The following is a 25,797-nucleotide window of genomic DNA, read 5'->3' on the forward strand; positions in this document are numbered from 1 at the left end:
TAGAGCTAATCTACCACAACAAAGGAAATGGACTAGAGATCGCCCATTTGAACTAATTATTGGTGATGTATCTTCTAGAGTGCAGAAAAAAAAGCAACTCAAGATGAATGTCTATATAACAACTTTCTATCTCAGGAAGAGCCTAAAAAGGTATGGGAAACTCTGTTTGATCTTGATGGGGTATTAGCTATGTAGGAGGAGCTAAACCAATTTGAAAAGAATAAAGTTTGGAAGCTGGTACCCAAGCCTAAATGAAAGAATCCTATTGACACTAAGTGGGTATTCAGAAACAAGATGGCTGAAAATGGCATAGTAGTCAGGAACAAAGCTAGATTGGTTGCTAAGGGCTACTGTCAATAAGAAGGAATTGATTTTTATGAAACCTTTGCTCCTATTGCAAGACTTGAAGCCATCAGAATCTTCTTAGCCTATGCAGACCATGCCAATTTCAAGGTCTATCAAATGGATGTCAAAAGTGTTTTTCTGAATGGAGATTTGGAGGAGGAAGTCTGTGTCAGTCAGCCTCCTAGTTTTAAAGACCAAAATTTTCCAGAATATGTCTACTATCTTTTAAAAGCACTTTATGGATTGAAGCAAGCACCTAGAGCCTGGTATGATACTTTTTCAAAGTTTCTCTTAGAAAATCACTTCACAAGAGGTACTGTTGACAAAACTCTATTCTTTAGAAATGTTAATGGCTCTAGTATACTTGTTCAAATTTATGTAGATGATATTATATTTGGTTCCACAGATGAAAAAATTTGTAAAAAGTTTGCCAAACTAATGCAAAGTAAATATGAAATGAGCATGATGGGAGAACTAACTTACTTTCTTGGTTTACAAGTTAGTGATGAAATATTCATTAGTCAAACCAAATACATTTATGATCTTTTGAAGAAGTTTGACTTAATGGATTGCACATATGCAAAAACTCCCATGTCCACTTCAACTAAACTTGAATTAAACACTACTGAAAAGTCTGTGGATATTTCAAGTTATAGAGGCATGATTGGCTCACTTTTATATTTAACAGCCAGTAGGCCAAATATAATGTTTGCTACATGTCTTTGTGCTAGATTTCAGGCCGATCCTAGAGAATCTCATTTAATAGCTATTAAGAGAATTTTCAGATATCTCAAAGGAACACCAAAACTTGGCATTTAGTATCCTAGAGATTCTGGTTTTGATCTATCTGGCTCTTCAGATGCAGATTATGCAGGTGGTAAAATTGATAGAAAAAGTACAATAGGAACCTGTCAATTTCTGGGAAATAAGCTAATATCCTGGTTCAGTAAAAAGTAAAATTCAGTCTCCACTTCTACAGCTGAAGCTGAATATATATCTGCTGGTAGTTGTTGTGCTCAGATTTTATGGATGAAAAATCAACTGTTGGACTATGGTCTACAGGTGAATAGGATTCCTATTTTCTGTGACAACACAATTGCTATTGTAATTACTAAAAATCCAGTACAGCATTCAAGGACCAGGCACATTGATATCAAGTACCACTTCATTAGAGAGCATGTTATGAATGGTACTGTGGAACTTCATTTTGTTCCAAGTGAGAAGCAACTTGCAGACATCTTTACCAAGCCACTTGATGAATCCACCTTTACTAGGTTGGTAAGTGAGTTAGGTATGCTTAATTACTTTTAATATGTTTTGAAGTCTAAGCAGTTTGAATTGCAGCAAGATTATATTTGATATTTCTTGTCAAAAATGTAAATTGTGGCTAAGTCAGAATTTACATATCGATGGATGTTCATTATCCGTTGAAAATGACCATCCGTTGAATTTTATTATCCGTAGAAATATCAATTATCACTCTGGGTACTTTTATCATTATCCATCGAATTGCACTCAATCTTAGCCATTAATTTTAAGCATCATTCGTCGAATTTACTTACAACCTGTATGTATATTTCAACGGATAATCTTAGAATGTTGCTAGTCTTTATTTTTGAAACGGCTATTTTGGGCTAATTTGATTGGTTACTTTATTTACTTTTTAATTTTTGACAGTTTATTTCTGAGTAAGTATAAAAGATGATTTCATTTCTATTTTTCACTTTTATCATTCTCAAGCAATTTCTCTAACTCTCTTCTTCCCAAAGCAAATACTCTCTTTCTGCAACTAACTCCAATCACAAAAATGGAACCCGTAGTCAAAATAATGTCCTAAACGGGGTTTATCTATGAAAAGAACAACTTTTTGGCTCTGGTAAACAAGCAAATTCCCGCTTCTAAAAATTATCACAAGATGATGAACTTCATACTGAACTGCAAATCGAGTTATGCCATGCTTAAGTCTCCAACCATTTATTGTGAAGTTATCGAGGACATTTGGTCTACAACAATATTGAACTCTAAAGACAAAACTATTACCTTCACTCTCAAAGGTAATGAACACTGTGTTAACTGTGATGCTATTGAAAAATGCTTTAAATTGCCTGAAAATAACACACTTGCTTCACACACAGCACTGATGTGAGTAATATGCTAGTTTTTATGGGCTATGCTCTTGATGCCACTAAATTAGGTGATGTTTGGAGAATGGGTCTTAGAAAGGAATGGAGTTTTCTATGTTATTCATTCATTAAAGTGTTTTCTGAAAAAATCAGCAATTTTGATGCTGTATCTTACTCACTTGTTCACATGCTTTATATGCTCCTTAGTGATAAATACTTCAATTTTAGCACTTCTATTATGTGTGAGTTAGGGAGTAAATTAGGGAATATTAAGAAGAGGTCTAAGAATATTTATTATGCTAGATTTTTCATGATGATAGCTAATTTTGTTTTTGAGAATATCTCAATTGAGAACCCAACAAACAAGTTAGATTGTTGGGTCCAAGAGAGAAGAGTTATTGCTGATTTAAACAGGGCAAATCATCACAAGGATGTTACCCTTGTGTACATGTTAATCATGGAACAACCTCAAGTAAGTGAGGTAAACATTTCTGTCCCTACTATTTCCCAACCTATTACTTCTTTGCAATTAAATGTGGCTATGGCACCTGTGACAGTGACCAAACAGGTTCCTACCCAAGCCATCAAACCAACAGTTTCCAAATCCAAGTCAAAGAAATCCCCCTCTAGCTTCTCTCAAAAGAGACTAGTTGTAAAATCCACTAAAAGCCAAGAAGGGAATGTGAAGGGAATTGAGACTGGCGAGGGACAAGGTGAACATCAAAGAATCCCTGAAAATAAGGATGGAGAGGTGAATGTATACCATCCTAGCCACACTACAGTTTTCCAACAAATTGTAGTGCTTAATAAGGATATAAGCTCATTGCTAGTTGCATCCTCCCAAAAGGATGAGACTATTGAACAAAGCTCTCAGCCAAGAGCACATACCAAGAGGGTTAGAGACACAAGCTCACCCCAGACTTATGTCAGAAAGAAGAAATAAAAAACCATTGGGGATACACAGAGTGCACATACTGTGCCTACTACAGTCAAAGACTCAGTTCATGCACCTTCTCAAAGTCAGATTGATATGGCTCGAATAAATGTGGAGTCACAGCCAAAATCTTTAGCTATAGAAGCACCTCACACTCAAAACTCACCCACAAATTCTCTGGATGTGGACATGATTCACATGTTAGGTCACACACACAGTAGAAGGGGGTTGAATACAGTGTTTACTATAATCAAATCGAATATAAGAACTCAAGTAACAGAAAACAGATTTTATTCAACACAATAAACTCTGTTACAATATGGAACTGTCCTCTCTCAGTGATGAACAAATTATCACGAGAGCTGCTAGGGTTACAAAGAATAATAACTTCGATTAAGATAACACTTATAGTGTAAAGCCTATGTCTGTGTTTATATACAACACAGTTACAAGATAATGTTCTAATTGATATGGAATATAATTCTGCTTCCTAAAATATATCAACTAGTTATCTTTTCTTCCAAGTATTCTATTCTTCATATAATTCCTTCTTCATGCATATTTCTTCCTATCTTAGTCTCGATCTTCTTTCCTTTCAATCAGCCGCCTGCCTTATCTGAAAGTCACCTTAAGTCCTGATATTATCTCCTGATAAATATCTTCTGATAACTTAAGTTCTGATAATTTATGTTCTGATATCTTAAGTTCTGTCTTCAGTATAAGTGTTGATTTCCATTTAAGTATTGATTTGTCCTGTTAGTTAAGATCTGAAAACTAAACACAAATCATATTACACATGACATCACAAATATATCTAACAATCTCCCCTAACTTGTAAATTAGCATAATATACAAGTTTAACAGATATTTGATGATGTCAAAAACATTAAGTACAAATGCATGAGAATTTGACTAAATAACTACAACTTACAGTCCTTTTAGCTTTACCATCTTAAGGTCTGATAACAGCTTCAGTCTGTATACACTTTCAGAATTTAAGCAGTTGTAGATCTTTGACTTGGCTTCAATTTCTGAACTCTTTGATGTCAGGAGTTGTTCTGAGATAGTTCTTCAAAAGACATCTCTCAGCATGTTCAAGTTCATTGACCATCCTCCTTTTAGCATTTATCAATTCAGTTGTATCTTCACCAGTTTAAAAAATAGCTGCTCTGAGATCATTTATCTTAGCTTTTCTTATCTCCTGATCTAGTCTGATCAGATATGCCTTGTCAGACTCTAAATTCAATTCCACAGCCTTATAACCCAGAAAAGTAGTTATGATCTTAGCAGAGTTAGGCTTCATTTCGACAATATCACCTTTGTGATCTCTGTACTTGGGACAGTATGTGCTGTCAGACTTTACAGAATAAAGCTTCTTCTGTCTTTGAATTTGTGACTTTAAATAACCTGCAACACTATCTGTTAATCTTTCACTTGAAGTAGGAATAGAACATGTTCCAGTTCCTCAAAATACTTTAGTGGTATAGCATTCTACCTGATATGGTATACCCTTCCATCTGTCATAAAATATAACAAAATATGTTTTTTCAAAAAGGTATGGTAAACCATTTGTACAGATTCAAGTCGATTCAATCTTTCAGGAGTTGCTCCAACACCTGGTTCACTTAAGGAAGTTGGATCATTTGTAGTGTTATGTACTCTTCTTTCATCAGAACTACCCAATCTAGATTTTTCTCTTGCTTCCTTTCCTGTAACAACTCTTGCTTCAAAACCACTTGTTGTAGTCTTCAAAGATTGAGTCTGTTTAGATTTGGTGAATCCTGGTAGGAGTATCTTTGAAGGTTTAACATGAGCAATGTCAGAGGTTTCTTTTTCCTTATCTTCTGATATCAAGTCAACTTGAGCTATGTCAGAGGTTGCTTGCTTCACTTTTATATCAGAACTTACTACATCTTGACTCTGAACAACATGAGCCATGTCAGAGGTTGTTTGAAAAATCTTCTTTGAAATCAGAGTAAGACTAGCATCTTCTTCAGTTATTTCTTCATCCATGACTGGCATATTAACCTTTACAGGTTCATCAACTTTTTCTTTGCCCTTGGACCTTGGATCAATTTCCACTTGTGATTTGGCTTTGGTTGCCTCAGAATTTGTTCTTTCCTTTATCACAATACCATTAGGCTTTGGAAATTTCTTTTCAACAACAGAAGCTTTAGATTTTGTCTTGACACCTTCTGCTTTGAGTCTAGATTCTTCTTCCTTTAAACTCTCAAAGTCCATTCCTGGATTTTCTTTAAGAAATAATTGCTTTGAAATTTCTTCATCAAGTTCCAGATGTTTACCAGAACTTATCCTTTTACCAGTATCAGAACTTATTCTTCTATTAGTATCAGAACTTGTTCCTTGACTTGTAATTCTAGCTTTCCTTGATGAAAATCCTTTGCCTTGACCTTGACCTCTACCCTTATCAGAGTTTCCCTGGTCATCATTTCCATCATCCTTTCCTTTCAGTGTCTGAATAGATTTGCATTTGGACTTAATCACTTTCTCCCCCTTTTGGCATCAGTAGGTAAAAGAAGAGAGACAAGCAATTCCACTGAGGATTGGATCTCATTGAGTTGATTTTGGTGAGAAGCTTGATTCTTCAGAATTTCATCAATATGAGTTTGTTGCTTCTCCTGAGTTTTCTTAATATAGGCAATTCTGTCAAAGGCTGGCTTGAAAAATATGTTCTTTTCAAGTTTCACATTCATATCTTGCTGGATCAAGGTTTCTTGAATTTTATTCACCTTGGCATGAGTTGTTGAGTGTTGACCCTGAAGGTGCCTAGTACTCAATGTAGTAACTCTCAGCTGTGCCTTGAAATCATCATTTAACAGCATTTCATCAGCTTTTGCCAGATGCTCAACAAGAATCTTTTCAGAAGGAACAAAACTAACTGTGTTCCATTCCTTAGTCCACTCCTTTCCTCTAGGAGTTTCACTCCAAGGTATCGGTGCTTCCTTTACAACCTTCTTGATTAGATCAACTTTATTAACTATTTGTTGTGGTGCATGTCCAGATGGACCAGCTGCATCACCATTTAGATTGGTAGCAGCTTCACCAGTAGTTTCCTCATTGGCAGCATCAGAACTTGCAGATCCTGCAGTGTCAGCATCCTCTGATGAAGTAGCAGTATGGGAGGATATAGAGGCTTCAACATCATCCTCTAAATTCTGATCTCCAGCCAGGTTCTGATCAACATCAACATCCAAATATGGTGTTGTTGGTGGAGTGAGTTGAATTGGTGGAGCTTCCAAGTACAAAACCTCAAGCACAATCAAGTTATGAATATCAATTTCAGCACTTGTACCTGGTTCTTCAGTATGTACTGGATCAACTATAGGTGACATAGGAGGTGTATGTATTCTGTCTTGAGCAGTTTCTGGTTGTGCAGAAGGAAGTGATTCAATAACAATTGGTTCTGTTGAGATCAGAGATTCCTGATCCCCTTCCTTAGCTACTTCCACTACATCCTCTGAATTTGACTCAACTATGTCACTGTGAGCTCTCTGTTTCTTCAATTTCTTCAAAGGTGGAGACATTGTAGGAGCTTTATCATTGAAATTGAACTTTCTAAGCCTTTTGAGGGGCCTGGAACTCCCAGTTACAGTATCTTTCTGAGAAGAAACCTTCTCAGCTTCTACAACAACATGTTCTGATATTGGAACCTGTTCCTCAGTTGTTTTCTCAAAACATCAAAATTTAATCAAAACATTCATCACAAAATAAGATTAAAAATCGATGAAGTAAAGATTAATAAATTGCAATTAAACATGCACAGTCACATAATTTGAGAAACAAAGAACAAATCTTGCAATTAAATAAAATTTCATTGATATATCAGATGATTACATTTCATGAAATTTATCAATTACATGCAAAAATTACAAGATAGTCCTATTCTTAGAATCCTAACATCAATAGCCTTAGCCCTAGTCTAAGAAGACCTAACGACTACTTCTTCTGCTGCTGATGAAGAGCACTGCAAGACGGATGATCCGTTCTTGCTGACAGAGAGCTTCTCTCCTTTCCTTTTCCAACCTATCAAGATGGAGATGGTACTCCATTGATAAGAACAAGAGTTCTGTGTGAACCTCTTGTGGAACTGAGTTCCAAAGCTCTTCAGGAATGGCGGTGACATGGCACTCCTATTGACATTCATCACAACTCAACTCGATGTTAAAGGTTTCATAGTTCAGGAACAAGTTGAAACGAACCATTTTTGTTGATGAGAATAAAAAAATGAGTTTGTGAGAAAATGAAAGATGTATTGGCTGGAATGAATAGTCAGTTTAAATAGCCAATAGAATACCAAAGGACGCGAGGACTGGTTAAAAATTACTAGTAAAAATAATGACCCCTCGACTCCCTAGACTGATGTGTAATAATAACAGTCAGTAAAAGATCTAAAGCCAGAGTTAATGGGCACAGGATATAATAACAATTACTGTGCGCATGCAGTTTTTCAAGACATACACGCTAACCACTAACCCATAATGATTATGGCTGTTTTATCTCACATTAACCAATATTCTGTAAAAAATATTATCGTTCAAGTAATGACCAAAAATAAACCAAGTAAATAAATACTGTCACGTCAGCATCAGAACTTGATTATTATCAGGATTTAAAAGTCATCAGAATATGGCTTCTTAACTCGAAAAGTGAATGTTTATTCCTGTAATTCTTCACACAAATACTGATATGGTTTTATCAGAACTTAATCATCAGAACTTCCATCAAAACTTGTCCCCAAAATTTATGCAATCTGACACATATACTGTTCATCTAAAACAACATTTATCACCACAGTAATTTTCATCATTCATATGGAGTGTAAGTGTGTGCATTAAGCTAAATATCAGACAAAAAGTAAAGTCTGATTCACTTCAGTACATCTTAGAAATAAGGCATAACTAAGAACTTTGCTCAAAATCTGTCATTATTCTGAAGCCTACTATTGAATGAGTTCATGCATGAGTCCACCTCAACTGTTTTGTGCTCATTTTATGCATCTTTTGAAATTCCTTTTTACAGTGGCTTCTCAGTGTAAGTGAGTCATGACTGTTTATCAGAATTTATGCTGTTATCAGAGTATTTCTCCAGTAATCATAAAGTGTGAAAAGTCACCAAGAATTTTTTTTGCATGCCTAATGCATATTACTTAATACCAGCAATGCACTTGGGTCTTCCCTTCCACATTTTTACTCTAGATCTCAAAGGAGTACCTAATATTTATTATTTTTTTCTTTTTCTTTTTCTTTTGATAAGTGAGGCTTATCAGTACTTAGTACATCCATCAGATTTACTAACATCAGAGCTTAACAGATAAGAAGCACTATTCTAGTTAGCTTAACAGATAAGAAGCACTATTCTAGTTTTTGACTACACAAAGTAAACTTCAACTAAGCTCAATATCAGAATTTGCTTGTGTTAAATGATTTCCACATAAAAAATTACTTCAAATATGGGATCTCTAGTATATTAAAGACTACTAGGTCAGCATCTAGCACAGTTATCCTCATTGGATTGAATAGTCACAGGGACATTCATATCACTATCAAAGTTTAGAATTCACATCAGACAACAATCAACACTTAAGAAAATTTCAATTTAAGCACAAAATACACAAAGATAGTAATATCTGTAAATACTAATCATAAAGTCTGATGTATCAGAACATAAACTAGGCATATTTAGAGAAAAAACCTGAAACCATTCCAAGTTCATTTACCAATCTTGTAAAAGTAGCTTCACACAGTGGTTTTGTGAAGATATCTACTAGTTGTTGATCTGTTGGAACAAAATGCAATTCCACTGTACCTTCATCCATATGTTCCCTTATGAAGTGGTACCTAATGCTGATGTGCTTTGTCATTGAGTGTTGAAATGGATTACCTGTCATAGCAATAGCACTTTGATTATCACAGTAAATATGGATTTTAGAAAATTCTAACCCATAATCTAGTAACTGATTCTTCATCCAAAGAATCTGTGCACAACAGCTTCCTGCAGCAATGTATTCTGCTTCTGCAGTTGATGTGAAAATTGACTTCTGTTTCTTGCTAAACCAAGAAACCAATCTGCCTCCAAGAAATTGGCAGCTTCCACTTGTGCTTTTCCTGTCAATTTTGCATCCTACAAAATCTGCATCTGAGTAACCTATTAGCTCAAAGTCTGATTCTCTAGGATACCACAATCCCAGATCAGCTGTACGCTTAAGGTACTTGAAAATTCTTTTCACAGCTGTTAAGTGAGGTTCTCTTGGATCTGCTTGAAATCTTGCACAGAGACAGGTAGTATACATGATATCAGGTCTACTTGCAGTTAGAGAGAGCCAATCATACCTCTGTAATCAGTAATATCTACTAATTTACCAGTATCCTTATCCAACTTTGTTGCAGTGGCCATATGAGTGGATGCACTTGAACAATCTTACATTCCAAACTTTTTCAACAAATTTTAGGTGTACTTAGATTGACAAATAAAAGTTCCTTCTTCATTCTGCTTGACTTGAAGGCCCAGAAAATAGTTAAGTTCTCCCATCATACTCATTTGATATCTTGACTGCATCAGCTTGGCAAACTTCTTACAAAGTCTGTCATTTGTAGAACCAAAAATGATATCATCAACATATATCTACACCAAAAGTAAGTCCTTTCCATGGTTGAGGTAGAACAGTGTTTTGTCAATAGTCCCTCTGTTAAATCCACTTTCCAGAAGAAACTGAGCTAATGTCTCATACCATGCTCTTGGAGCTTGCTTAAGGCCATAATGTGCTTTATCAAGGCTGTAGATATGATTTGGAAATTTAGAATCTACGAAGCCTGGAGGTTGTTCAACATATACTTCCTCTTCCAATTCTCCATTAAGAAAAGCACTTTTCACATCCATTTGAAAGACTTTAAACTTCTTGTGAGCAGCATAAGCCAAAAATATCCTTATGGCTTCCAATCTAGCAACTGGTGCAAATGTTTCATCATAATCAATTCCCTCCTGTTGAGAGTATCCTTTTGCAACCAGCCTTGCTTTATTCCTTGTAATTATGTCATCACTGTCAGTTTTGTTTCTGAACACCCACTTTATACCAACAACAGATCTGTTCTTTGGTCTGGAACTAGGGTCCAGACTTTATTTCTTTCAAATTCATTTAACTCTTCTTGCATTGCTTGCACCAAATCAGCATCTTGAAGAGCTTCTTCCACTTTCTTTGGTTCAGTCTGAGATAGAAAAGAATGATAGAGACATTCATTTGATGTAGCTGCTCTAGTTCTGACACCTGCATCAGGATTCCCAATAATTAAGTCAGGTGTATGTGCTTTAATCCACTTCCTTGCAGATGGAAGGTCTCTAGAACTGGATGCTCCCCCATAATCCATGCTGTCTCCATCAACATTTTCTGATGCTCCCCCTGAAATTATGCTCTCTGAGTTGGATCCTTCAGAATTTGAGTTTCCAGAAATATCAGAACATGAGTTTCCAGAATTATCAGAACTTGGCCCATCAGAACTTGACGAATCAGAACTTGAAGAGCCTGTTGTAGATTCTGATGCTTCTTGAGATGTGGTTGGATCTTCAGTATGCTCCCCCTGCATAGGTGCATTTTCATTAGGCGTAGTCACCACAGTTTCCATAACATCAGAGTTTAATCCATCAGAGTTTGCAGTATTAGGATTTAGACTGTCAGGATTTACAGAATTAGAATTTAAAACTTTATTTTCGAATCTCAGCTGATCATGATCATTGAATTCTTCAAGTCCGGTAATCTTCTTATCATTAAAAGAGACATTGATAGATTCCATGACAACCCTTATTCTTAAATTGTAGACTCTGAAGGCTTTTATGGAAAGTGGATATCCAACAAAAATTCCTTCATTAGCTTTTAGATCAAATTTGGATAGCTGTTCGGGATGAGTCTTAAGAACAAAACACTTGCATCCAAATACATGAAAATACTTCTGATTTGGCTTCTTTTTCTTCACCATCTTATATGGTGTCTTTCCATGCTTGTTAATGAGTGTAGCATTCTGAGTAAAACAAGTAGTCTGCACAGCTTCAGCCCAAAAGTAGGTTGGTAATTTTACTTCATCAAGCATAGTTCGTGCAGCTTCAATAAGAGTTCTATTCTTTCTTTCAACAACTCCATTTTGCTGTGGAGTTCCAGGAACAGAGAATTCCTGCTTTATTCCATGGTTTTTACAGAACTCTTCCATGATCAAATTCTTGAACTCAGTGCCATTATCACTTCTTATGATCTTCACAGAATCTTTGACCAATTTATCCAGTTGCTTGACATGATCAATCAAGATAGATGCAGTTTCACTTTTTGTGTGCAAGAAATACCCCCATGTGTATATGGTGAACTCATCCACTATGACCATAGCATATTTCTTCTTTGTAATAGACATGACATTCACTGGACCAAATATATCAACATGTAGTAGGTGATAAGGCTCAAGAATTGATGATTCAGTCTTACTCTTGAATGAAGATTTTCTTTGTTTTGCCTTCTGACATGAATCACAAAGGCCATCAGGAGCAAATACTGATTTTGGTAGTCCTCTCCCAAGATCTTTCTTGACTAGTTCATTTATATTGTTAAAATTTAAATGAGAGAGTTTCTTGTGCCAATCCCAGCTTTCTTCAATTGATGCTCTACTTAACAGACAGATTGCACAACCATCAGTACTTGTTGAAAGCTTGGCTTCATAAATGTTACCATGCCTGTATCCTTTCAGAACAACTTTGCCTTTAGATTTGCTTACAACTTCACAGTGTTCTTCAAAGAAATCCACATGATAACCTCTGTCACAGATTTTACTAACACTCAGCATATTGTGTTTAAGTCCTGAGACCAGAGCTACTTTTTCAATGATGACATTCCCAAGATTGATATTGCCATATCCCAGAGTTTTTCCAATATTGCCATCTCCATAAGAAACACCTGGGCCAGCTTTCTCCACAAACTCTGATAGCAGGGCTTTATTACCATTCATATGTCCTGAACATCCACTGTCCAGAACTAGGATGTTCTTCCTATTGCCCTGCAATCACAAAGACCACTAATGATTAGTTTTAAGGACACAGACTTGCTTGGATCCTTTGGCCTTATTAAGTTTGTTAACATTTGCAGCGGATTTAGCATCAGAGTTTATGTTAACAGTTTTCTTATCAGAATTTGCAATATCAGACTTTACATCAGAACTTACACTAGAAGGAATAATGCTAACTTTCTTTACATAAGGTTTTATTTGATAATAATCATAGTACAAACTATGATATTCCTTACAAGTATAAATGGAATGCCATAAACTACCACAATGAAAACAAGGATTTTGTGGCTTATATCTAACAGACTGACTCTTAACTCTTGACTTTGAGGGTAAGGAGTTTATGTTCTTATTCTTCCTGCAAAAAGAAGCCAGATGGTTAGAATTTCCACAGTTATGACATGTTTTTCTAGGAGCATTAGGAATAGGCTTATAATTGTTACTTTTGTTCACACCTTCCTTTCCATTCCTATTTTTCCTAGGTGGCTTTACCTTGTTTACATTTTTAGCCTCTTTCAGCTTATGCTTAAGCTGCTTCTTAGTCATTAAGCCTATGTTAACTTCAGTTGGCTTATCCTGTTTAGGTTTGTCAGAAGTTAATTTCTCCTTAACTTCTGATTTCTCAATATCAGTCTTTGCAGTTACAAACTTAACAGGATTTACCTTTGGTTTTTGTTTAACAACTATAGGCTCAGTTTCTACAGTTCCCTTACTGTTCTTATCATCTTATAACCTAAGCCCTCTTTCCAGTTTCCACTACTAAGAATATCCTGAGTTTCTCTACCAGAGTTAGTCCAAGTCCTGATAATCTCTCTTTCCTTTTCTAACTCAGTTTTTAGAGATTCATTCATTTTTAGCACTTCATCCCTAACATAAAAGGCATCATCTCTATCTTTCCGAGTTTGATGGAACATGACTAATTTTTTTTCTAAATAATCATTCCTCTTTTTATAAGTAAGATTTTCAGAAGTTAATCCTTCACATGTTAAAGTTTGATCTTTATAACTAATGAACATGGTTTTAAGATATCTTCTCAACTCAGTAATATCATCAGTATGAAAGGCATAAGTAGTTTGAGGTACCTTTAAGTCAGTAGTATCAGAACTGCTATCAGCATTTGCCATCAAGGTATAGTTTTCCTCATCCTCAGAATCTGAAGCATCTGACCAACTTTTCTTCTTTGTGACAAGAGCCTTGCCTTTGTCACTTTTCCCTTTTCTGCAATCAGGAGATATGTGGCCTTTCTCACCACAGTTGTAGCATTTAACATTTGAGTAATCTCCTCTGTCATACTTTCCTCCTTTGCCTTCAGATTTTCCGAAACCTTTCTTATCAGAACTTGCACCTTTCCTAGAAAACTTCTTTCCTCACCTGAATTTCCTGTATACAATCTTTGTGATTCCTTTCACCATAAGAGCACACAGCTTCATCATCTCTTCATCAGGGTCCATCTCAGGTATACTTTCAGTTTCTGAGTCATCATCAGTATCAGAACTTGATGACTCAGTATCAGACTTTGTGATGAGAGCTTTTCCCTTGCCTTTCTCTGAGGAAGCAACTTTGGGAATTTCCTCCTCAGCCACAAAGGTAACTGTCCTTGACTTTCTTCCATTCCTCTTGCTTCTTTGTTCCATCTCAAGTTCACGAGTCTTGAGCATCCCATAAATTTCATCAAGAGTTGTTTCATCAAGATTATAGCTGTCTCTTATTATTGTTGCCTTCAAATCCCATCTTTCAGGAAGAGCTAACAGGAATTTAAGATTTGAATCTTCAATATCATACTCTTTGTCAACTAGTGACAAATCATTCAAGAGTTTGACAAATATGTCATACAAATCAGTTAATGACTCATTAGGCTTTGAGTCAAAGTGCTCATAGTCTTGAGTGAGTATAGTCTTCCTGTTCTTCTTGATTGAATCAGTTCCCTGACACCTTGTTTCCAAAGCATCCCATATCTCTTTTGCAGTCTTGCATTGAATTACCCTGTTTGACATGACATTATTAATGGCACTATGCAGCACGTGTCTTACCTTTGCATCCTTCACAATCGATGAGATATCTTTAGCAGTGTAATCACTTTTCTCCTTTGGTACAGACTTTGCTGGCTGACCTGCAACTTCCACAGAGAGTTTGGTTGGCATATGTGGTCCTTCATTAATCCTGTAGAGATATTCTGGATCTGTAGCTTCCAGAAACATAGCCATCTTCACTTTCCATATGGAATACTCAGAAGGTTTCAACATAGGAACTCTTATAGTCTCATATCGACTATGGGTTATGGTTTTGGAGGTTCTTCAGTTTTGGTGGGCTTGGTTGGAGTTTCTTCTTCAGACATAATTGTTTATGGATCTTAAACTGTTTGTGTGTTAACAGATAGCTCTGATACCACTTGTTAGGTCACACACACGGTAGAAGGGGGTTAAATACAGTGTTTACTACAATCAAATCGAATATAAGAACTCAAGTAACAGAATATAGATTTTATTCAACACAATAAACTCTGTTATAATATGGAACTGTCCTCTCTCACTGATGAACAAATTATCACGAGAGCTGCTAGGGTTAGAAAGAATAATAACTTCGATTAAGATAACACTTATAGTGTAAACCCTATATCTGTGTTTATATACTACACAGTTACAAGATAATGTTCTAATTGATATGGAATATAATTCTGCTTCCTAAAATATATCAACTAGTTATCTTTTCTTCCAAGTATTCTATTTTTCATAGAATTCCTTCTTCATGCATATTTCTTCATGTCTTAGTCTCGATCTTTTTTCCTTTCAATCAGCCGCCTGCCTTATCTGAAAGTCACCTTAAGTCCTGATATTATCTCCTGATAATATCTTCTGATAACTTAAGTTCTGATATTTTAAGTTCTGTCTTCAGTATAAGTGCTGATTTCCAGTTAAGTACTGATTTGTCCTGTTAGTTAAGATCTGAAAACTAAACACAAATCATATTACACATGACATCACAAATATATCTAACATCACACATCAATTCTTGATTCTCCATCTTTGACTCTCATAGAGAAGCCAAAATCTCATGCAAGTGAGCATCATCTTTTAGATGATTTGTTGGCTCACTTTCCATTCCTTTTTGATTCTACTGAGAATATTGTGCAAAATCTCAAATTAATCTCTACAGATTCTACAGTAGTCTCTACTCCAAACTCTACCATTTCTAGTATCTCGATGGATATTGTTCATCTGTCTACTAGTGACTGTACCTCGACAGATGTGCTTCACAGCAGTCATCCGTTGAAACTTTCAACTACTATTTCGACGGATGTTTCTCATTCGTTGAATATCATTGCACCACTCGAAATTTCAACTACAGTTACAAGTACAGATGATCTAGTGGTTGTAAAATCACTCTTAGGATTGAGCGAAGGGAGTGAACAGAGTGAGAGGCCTTGCTCTCAGGCAAAAGGAGAGGAAATGAGTGAAACTCTGCAAGCTATTTCTTCCAGCTTGGCAAAAGTGAGTGAGTGGAGTCCCAACTTAGTAGGTGAAGGTGAGGGTGTGAGGGTGGGAAGACAAAGGGATCCCTTGATGAAAAACAAAGAGAAAATGAAAGAAAAACAGGTACAGAAGAATGGGAAGAGCCTATTGTTAGTGAGTTAATGTGTGTCAATGAAGCTGAAAAGAAACAGCTATTTCAACAACATTATCAAGCTGTCTTAGACGTTGTTTCTTATGAAGCTGAGGCATTTACTCACCCTATTCCAACTTATCAAGTCTTAGCTAAATAAGACAATGTGGCTGCTGAAAGAATTTTAAACCTGGTGTAGACAACTGCCTCTATGCAAAGAGCAAATGATGCTATAACTACCATGCCCTCCACAACTGGTAATGAATTTTGGCTGAAGATTCATTTGGGGATGATGGTGAGGATGATGATGAAATAGAAGGTATGAGCTTAGGGTGAGTTGCAGAAACTCCATCATGGATACTGCACAAGGAATGCTCTTATCCACATCTCCAATCCACACTATTCAAGCTTATCCCTGACACCGAAACATCAATTTAAGCATCCACTAGTGCCATCACCAAAAGGTTACTCATAACACACCCGGAATATCTACAGTTGCATAAGATTCAAACTCTCCAACAAAGTCAGAATGTGGATGCACTCAAGCAAGAAATTTCTGAAGTCAAACAAGACTCTGCATCAAGGTTGGATGCTAGGCTTCCAGGCACCATAATGACAGATATAGCTCAAAAGCTCAGAAAGGAAGCTGATATGAACATGAAAGTTGAGGCCATGGATTCAAGACTGATAAATGTGGAGAAATTAGTGGCCAAAATACTTGCACAACAGGAAACTCAGACAAGTCTGCTACAACAACTGGTGGTTGCACAAACCTTAGTCTCCACTCAACTTGATGCTAATAAAAAGGGGGAGAAAGATTCTATAATTCCATTTAGCCAAGGGGAGTCAACAAGTGAGGGGGAGAAAGTGCTAAACATTCAAGTCAGTAAAGTGATTGTGCCAGCAATTGCTTTCCCCAAGCCACCAGCCTTAGAAAACATTGATCTGATCAAGATAGCAGCTGCTAAGTTGGAATTAAATGAAAATTTTAAAAAGCATGATGTTGCAGCAGTTGAGCAAGAGCTGGATGCAAAATGGAAGAAGCTTGATGAAAATATCAAGAAGAAATTTGGTCCAATTGGGAAGTAAGACAAGGTCTTTTCTCACTTCTCTCAATTGAGGCAAATTTCAGTTAATAAAATGAGCTTGGGGAACATGGAAAGGGGTCAAACCTCATCAATAAAGTCTCCAAAGGCTAGTGTGATTTTAAAGCCAAAAAGAAATTATCCAAAGAATTCAGACAAAAATCCACTGGACTTATCCTATGAAACTATTAGGAGTATGTTGTGTTCTTGATAATAACTTGAATAAAACACTAAGTAGATTTTATTTAAGTGAATTTGTATCTTTCAACGGATGATCATTTCAACATCCGTTGAAAGAGTAGCTTATGTAACAATAAGACTAGTAGCACATTTCTGCATACTTGAATGGCTTAGTGAACTAGATGTTGTAGATTGTATGTAACACCCCCAAATCCGGGGTCGGGGATCCGGGTTGTCACGAGTTCCATTTCCCTTAATAACACCCAATCTTAATAAACAATCAACTACTCTGTACTGTGACCCCACAATAAACACACACACCACAAGTTATAGTCTCAGAGATGAATATCCAAAAATAATCACAAGTCGTTTTATTCCACAATTATATGCCAATACACCTTAAAAGGGTTTCTGAATAAATTTACATTTCTTTGCCATTATTACAATTCATAAATATACATAAATCTGGTACATCAAAAGTTGAAGCCTAGCCTATTGGTAGTTCCTACCTCAGCTACAGCGACCTCAATGCCTATAGGAAACTGCGGAACATTTCCTATCCGCTCGCGAATTGGGAGCTTGGTCCTGTTCATCTTTTCTATCTGTTGTTGTGTGATAAAAGAAGAAAGCAAGGGTGAGCAGCAAGCCCACCAAAATAATATGTATAATGATTTACAGTATATGAGCCTTCTCATAGTACTCATGAAAGTCTTGGTCAAAAGAAATGAACCAAGTTTGATATCTTAATGCGATGAAGTCGTAAAATATTCAGTATATATACATATATACTTTTCAAAATCTTGGAAGTCCTCTTCCATGCATAATATACACAGAGTTCCAGTTTATAACTGTATAAAAAAAATATCGTTGTAAGGTGATCTCATATATCTAAGCTTGTCTCAACGTTTTTCTGAAAATCTTTGTCATGCATAAGATAATCATTTACTAGATATAAGTTTAAAAGATGAAGTTACAAGATACTCCAATATACTTATATCTTTTCCGAATACTACTTGAACTACCACCGTTCAAGTTATAATTAGTTCATCCCATAGATTAAGCTACAAGACAAAACTTGTATGGAATCAATCGTTAAAATATCATTAAAATAAAATGAAGTTACGAGATACTTCATTTGATGCAAACATCATTTTGAAAACTCGACCATGTCAACACTCAACAATCACCCAACCGTAGCCTTTCTATTGAAGTGCTCTGGGTAGTGTTGCAGAAATATCCAATTGGATGATGAACTCATTACGGGAGTTTGCCGCGCCAGGAAGACCACTTACAATGATCAGTCGTAGTAGTGCAACCTCACCATTTTCTACATGTAGAGGAGAACCTGTCGGATTTACTTGTCAACCGAACACTGGACTCCTAAGGAATGGACCGTCTTAGCGGAACTTCCAGGCCATTTTGGTCCAATATAACAAGGCTGGGCCGGCGCCACTCGACCACTTACGCCACTCCTAGTTCAGATGAAATTCATGACTCTGAAACATAAAGCTCGTTCCCCCTTTCCCCAAGTAGAAACTTGTTGATACGGCTCCACCAAGAAGTCGTATCTAGTTGGAAAGGAGAACTCACCGATATTTCCCAGGCGATGTCTGTTAATGGATTAACTTGTTCCAAGAATTTTACTTCCCGAGTGTTGGGTAAGTAATCAATTCATTTATCAAAACAGCAACCTTGTTGCGAATATAAAATACACCACAGAGCCGGATCCCTTAGATTTTTGAGCGAGTATTCAAGTCCCCTTCAAAAAGGAAGATCTTAAATTTGAAAACAAGTTTTGGGATCCGCTCTAACCTTTAAAAATCATTTTGAAGACTCGAAAACACTTTAAAGAGTGTTTGGAGTAATGCTGATTTAATAAAGTAAATCAGTCCCGATATATTAGAAAATATCTGAATATTATTATTTAAATAATATTCTCATAAAGATAATCCTTATAAAAATATTCGAAGTAGAAGTTGTAAAACTTATACTTGAAATGAGTATTAAATAACCAAAGATATACTTATACGAAAGTACTATCTTTATTTGAATAATCAAAAATACGTTTGATTATCGACACCTTATTCTTTAATAAAATAAAGAATATATTTCAGTAAATAATCGGAGTCATAGGTCCTAAAATGAATATTCAAATAATATTCAATAAATAATATAAAGTGAGTCATAAGTCCTCGAATGAATATTCAAGTAATAATCAATAAATATAATAAACAGAGTCATAAGTCCTCGAATGAATATTCAAATAATATTCATTAATTAATATAAAGTTATCGAATAAACCTTATTCGATCAAAAGTTTTGAAAACTATATCCATATATATATAAATATATATATATATATATATACTCGGGAACATCGACTCCCGGTTTAGAAATATGTTCACCTTTTGATCCCCTATACTAAGGGTAAACTCAAATACCGCTTATCTCTAGCATAGGTATTATGCAACTATAAGCATTGAACCAACAGATATATAAATCAAGAATATGAAACAGGCATGCATATATACCATATCACATGCTACAATATATCGCAAGAATTTGCTAATAACAAATATGCATTTATCGCAAGATCACGCATATACACATATACATCACAACAACAGTATAACGGGTAGAAAACTTGCCTGAGTGCTCCCGGATAGACTTAAGCTTAGAGTGGATCCGATAACCTATGAATAACAACATAAGTCGGAATTAGACCCCGGTCGCTTAAGAAACTAGACTTTAACCATTTAGAGTCCTAATGTTCGCTTTCGCGCTTAATGATTCACTTAAGTCGCTCGAGTACCCTCGGCTCCACCATTTTTAATAAATTAACCATTAAGGGTTTTAAGGCGATTCTTTCGCGAGTACCTTACCAACTGTCTAATCCACTTTAAATAAATGTTTCATACCCCAATTAGTCATTTAAGGTCCTTAACCAATGTTTTAAAGTAAGGCGAGGGGTAATGATTCGTTCGCGAAACGCCATTACTTAAAACGGTCGTTTCTCCTAAACCGTACATCGGAATCAAACGAACTACATATCAAAACGAAGCTCGTAACATGAACTATCTAAATATGGCAATGGTTAAAACCTAACAGTGAGTTCAAAGGTTCTGATATTAAGAACAAAACAGTCTACGGTAAATCGGGCATTACGATGGCTATGTTTACGCGATTTCCCAAAATTTTACCAAACCAATTCAACCAGCAATCAATCCACAATCACAACCAAATCAAAACTCCATCCATACTACATCATAACAGCCCCAACAACTCCACATTAACAATTTATACTTATTCCCCACATGAACTAAAAGCTTTACTTAAGTTCTTTAACTAATTATCAAGATTTACAACTCCAAAAACACCACAAAACCAACTAATCTCTACAAACTCAACCAAACTTTAAACAAACAAGCATCATGATTCACATATACTATATCAATCATATTCATTCCTAATTACTCAAAACTAAAGCTAGGGTTTGGAGTTTATACCTTCCTTGGAGAGTGGAGAATCAAGAGAATGGCTTGGAATCACCCTTAAAGTCCTTATCCAAGCTTAAACTAAACAAAACTTCAAGAACAAAAATTTTAGTTCTTGAAAAATACTATTCACCATCTTCTTCCATGATTTATTGGAAGAGATTGTGAAGGAATTAGAAGCTTAAACTTATAGGACATCCATATCTATGTACAAGGAACCTTAGATAATTACCTCACTAATTAACAAGCCTTGGATCTTGAATTTTGGAAATTTCTTCTTTGAAAAAGAAGAAAAACCGAGATCAAGCTTGGAAGAAAGAGAGATTTTTGTGTTTTTTTGCTTTGATTTGTTTTTTGGTTGGTTGTTTTTGTTTAGATTTTGGTTAATTACCTTAATAACCTTGAACTTTGTGTGGTTATCATTCATCCACACCTCCTTCCCTCCTATGTCATGCTTACATCACCTTATTGTGTCATCATCCCTTACTTGTCCTCTCCTTATTGGTTAGATGACCTCATCATCCCTAACCTCCTTGATTAACTTCCTAATTGTTTGCCTAATGACCGCTGATCTGTTATACGGTTCGCTTAACTTTCGTTTTTGTTTATCGTTTGAGGGATCATACCCGAGATCTTATTACTTGGACTTCCTTAACCTTTCTCAATATATTCTAATCCTTTTATGATCCTCTCTTATAATCCTTTTATTTAAATCCTTTTTATCATGTTACCTTATACTCAATTCTTTCCGTATCTAGTGGATTTCCGGGAAAAATCAAAGTGTTCGGAATTGGATTCTGACGATCTTTACATACACTTATATACCACATAGAGTACTAATAATATCCCAGAAGATCAATAACAGAACCCCTACATAGTATGGCATGAAAAGTTTTCTCATTCAGCATAATCTGCAAAATCACTATTCATAAGGGTTTCAAAAATTTCCAAAAATTGGGGTTATTACATTGTACAAGTCATGTTAACTACTAGATTGATATGCAAGATAGGATTGTGAATTTTAAATATTAGATACCTTGTAATCTTGTATAAATGAAATAGAGTTAACTGCCAAAAAGACAGTCACAACGGATGATTCACAAAGGTTCAACGGATGATCAACATAAGTCTCGACGGATGATCAAACGGATTTCCAACGGATGATTAATCTGAGTTTCAACGGATGTTCAAATTCAAAAGAGCAGTTGATAGTGACTTGACAGTCACATGCGTTGGTTGGATGCAAATGGAATGTGGCAACCTGTTTGAAGGTTTTAGAGAACAAAGAAGCATTTCCATTTCCATGCTAAATAGATGATATTCAAAGATGCTGAAAAGAGAAGTGTAGCAGCATGAAGTTAGACTAGATACAGTTTGTCTTATTATTTGTCTTTTTATAATGTAACTTGGTGATATATAAAACGTGACGCCCTCCAAACATGGGTCAGAAGGTTGGAGTCCACGACACACATACACCATATTTAAACCTGTTTATGAATATAATAAGATATATGCACTGACCCTACTTACCATATCCACGGATCGTAACAGTTCAAAGTATGTCCACAAGCCACAATCTTATTTATTACAAACGTACCAAATCCCAAATTTATTTATCTTAGATCTGAAGTTAAACTTTATTACAAACTTCTAATACACACTAGCCACACATCTTTCATTAGCTTATTCTATTTCAACCTGAAAACCTAGCTTGCACACTCGACTGAGCATCCTCGCCACCACCAGTTTCCTTCTTAACTGGAAAAGACATAAACAGATTCGTAAGAGTGAGCTAACTAGCTCAACAAGTCACAATGACAACACTGAGATTAAATAATGATCAATTGAAATAATATAGGGAATCAAGTGTCCTGATAAACAATGATTAGAATTGGATATTCACTTTTATTTTTAAAACCAAGGTTAGGCTGCTGATCAGTCATGCACTAACCCCAAGCAAGGCTCCCAACTTTGCTCAATATACTGGATCCAAGACACACATTGGCCTATTATGACCACGAATCGGGTCCGACCACGAATCCGGTCTATATTTAAAAACAAGCTAATTCTATAATAATAACATGATAAACAATGTAATTCAATAAATTGAATCATAAACAACATTTATCTTGAAGCATAAGGTGATTCACAACACCATGAAGGTATAATAAACAGAAATATTAACTTTCAATCCTGACAAAGAATCAGAGTGTAGAAGACCAAGGGTTCAAAGGTTACAAGGAATGGTCTTCTGTTATACAAGGCATAAAGGTTCGTCTGTTAAGAAATCTCATATCAAGGATCAATATGTGGTAGATATGTATTTGTGGAGTAGTAACGGATATGTGTGGTTCGTATATAAGAATTCAACAATCAATGGTTTACAAGAAATCAGGCTTACGGTTCCAGATCAATAAAAATCAGGGTTTAGGGTTAAGCACTTCAAAGTACTTGCAACATAGAACAAGTAATATTAGGAAAACATAATGAAAAGAGTTCAAAATTACTTGCAATACATTACAACAAGAAGATCATAAGCACTTGTAATTATACTACAAGAAAGTTCAGGGACACTTGCCTTATCAATTCGCTTTCACTTTACTAACACTTGTCAATTGGTTCCCACTTACTGACCACTTGCTTTCCCTTTCTACGTTTCGCTTCCTCTGTTTAGACATCACATATACTTATCAACACTACTTCTCATCTCATTCTATTCGATACAAGCTTCTATCTACCCTTCGTTTCATCCAAATCCGACTTACGGATTAAAAGTTGCAGCAAAAACAGTCAAACAATGCACATACAATCATTTTATACATCAATCAGATCACATATAGCACATAGCATGTAAGATATTCGATCAAAGTAATTTTTCAAAGAAGATTCGGGGTCAAAATGATTTTCCAATTATTTATTACGATTTTTTGAACATTTTTCGGAATTAAAATGGGTCTTCGAATCATTTTATAATTAAATAATAGAGTTCGAACACCCGAATCTGATTTTAAAATAATTTTATAATAATCATCGAGCCTTGAAAATAATATAAAATAATATTTGAAAGCTCGAAACTATTTTTCAGAATTTTTAAATCAAAAGAAAATAATTAAATCAAATTAAAATTAATTAATAATTAATTTAATCAATTAATATTTAAATTAATTGACTAATTAAATAATTAATTATCAACTAAAATAAATCAATTAAGTAATTCAGATTTAATTTCGAATTAAAAATAATTTTTAGAATTAAAAATATTGATTTTTGGAATTTAAAATAATTAAAAACAATTTTTGAAAATAAACTATAAACATAGTATCATTTTTGAAAATAATTAAAACTAAAATCAAGTTTTTGAAAAGGTTTAAAATTGAAATATTACTTTTGCAAGATAGGGAAAGTTAAGGGGGCTATATGGCAATTTGCCACCGTCACCTTCCCCACCCACAACTCCGGCGGCAGTGGCAACCATTAACGCCGCCCCAAGCTCGTCGGAAAACCGCACGTAAATCCAAAAGCTGATAGAAAGGTGCAGATCAGGAGAACGTGACGAGATAAACTCAAATATGCCAACAAGATTACCAGAAGCTCAAAGAATCGGTCAGAAATTCTGGTCAAACTTCGCCGCCGGCGAAGCTTCCCCAGAATCCGGTAATCGATTCCGGCTTCCCCTTTTAAAACGGACACTACCAATTAATTCCCCTTCACACGATCTATTTAATGATGTAAGTTTTATGTTCCCAGGTTTAACGGGTAAAAAATCCGGCCAAAAAGATAAAGTTTCCTGTGAAATTATTCAAGAACACTCAAACTCGAAGATCAAACCAACTTTTCTACATGTTATTGAACTCTAAATTAGTCATATAATATACCAAAATGACCAGGAAGAAAAGATCTACTACCTCTGTCCCATTGAATTCTATACATTACTTTTTAGCACGCTTTTCAATGCTTCTTTATGTTTAAATTATTATTCAAAAAAAGAAATTTCAAAAAAATATTACGAAACAATACTTTATAGAAGCCTCGAAATGCGTGCAAACAGTACACATATACAACCGAGTGGGACGGAGTTAGTACATGATTATGCCATCAAATCACATCAAAAACATAAAGAACAAAATTTCATAATTTAATCCCTAAATAATTTGAATTAAAGCAATTAAATAAGAAAAATATCTTAATTTCTGCACAAAAATAGATGGTTGATTCATAAAGAGTTTTTCGAGAGCTTCGATTTGATATATTGCACGCCCGAATCGGAGTTCGATAACGCCTTCGTTTGTGCATTTGATTATGAAGAACACAACGTTTAATTAGGGGTTTCTCTGTATTTTACTGGATTTTATTGTCTGATTATGAATATACGAGTAAAATGAAATAAGAAAAGGGCTATTTATATTTATGGAATATTAGTACGTTTTGGATCGTGTTGGATTAATAAATATGTTGCTTAGCCGCTAAGTAAATGAAAAAATGATCCAATCAGATAACATTTTGGATAAACATTATCCTGTTCTGGATAAACATCAAAGGTTTTGAATAATTATCAAAACCGGGCTTTTTATAAAATACTTTATACGAAGATAATGCTATCGAAATTGTTATCGTACCGAAAATATTGCGTCGGGCCGCGCACGGGTCAAACCATAATCCGGATCGAGAAAGTCAAAACATGGAAAATACCCGGAATTACCAAATTTGGTTAGGAAGGAGTTTTAGGAAGAGTTTCGGGTTGTAAAAACGTAAAAACGGTTTAGGTTGGACGATTCTCGGCTGTATAAAATAGTTTTCTAATTATTCAAAAAATAATTAATAAATTAATAAATCAATATAAAATCATATAACACTCCAAAAATTACCAGAAAAATACCTTAATTATCTATATTTTATTTTGGTCATAATAAAATTAACATACCTAGACTTTACCACATATAAACATTCACATAACAACACCAATCATCAGATAATTCACCAAAA

Source organism: Apium graveolens, chromosome 9 (assembly GCF_009905375.1).
Source record: "Apium graveolens cultivar Ventura chromosome 9, ASM990537v1, whole genome shotgun sequence".
NCBI lineage: Eukaryota > Viridiplantae > Streptophyta > Magnoliopsida > Apiales > Apiaceae > Apium > Apium graveolens.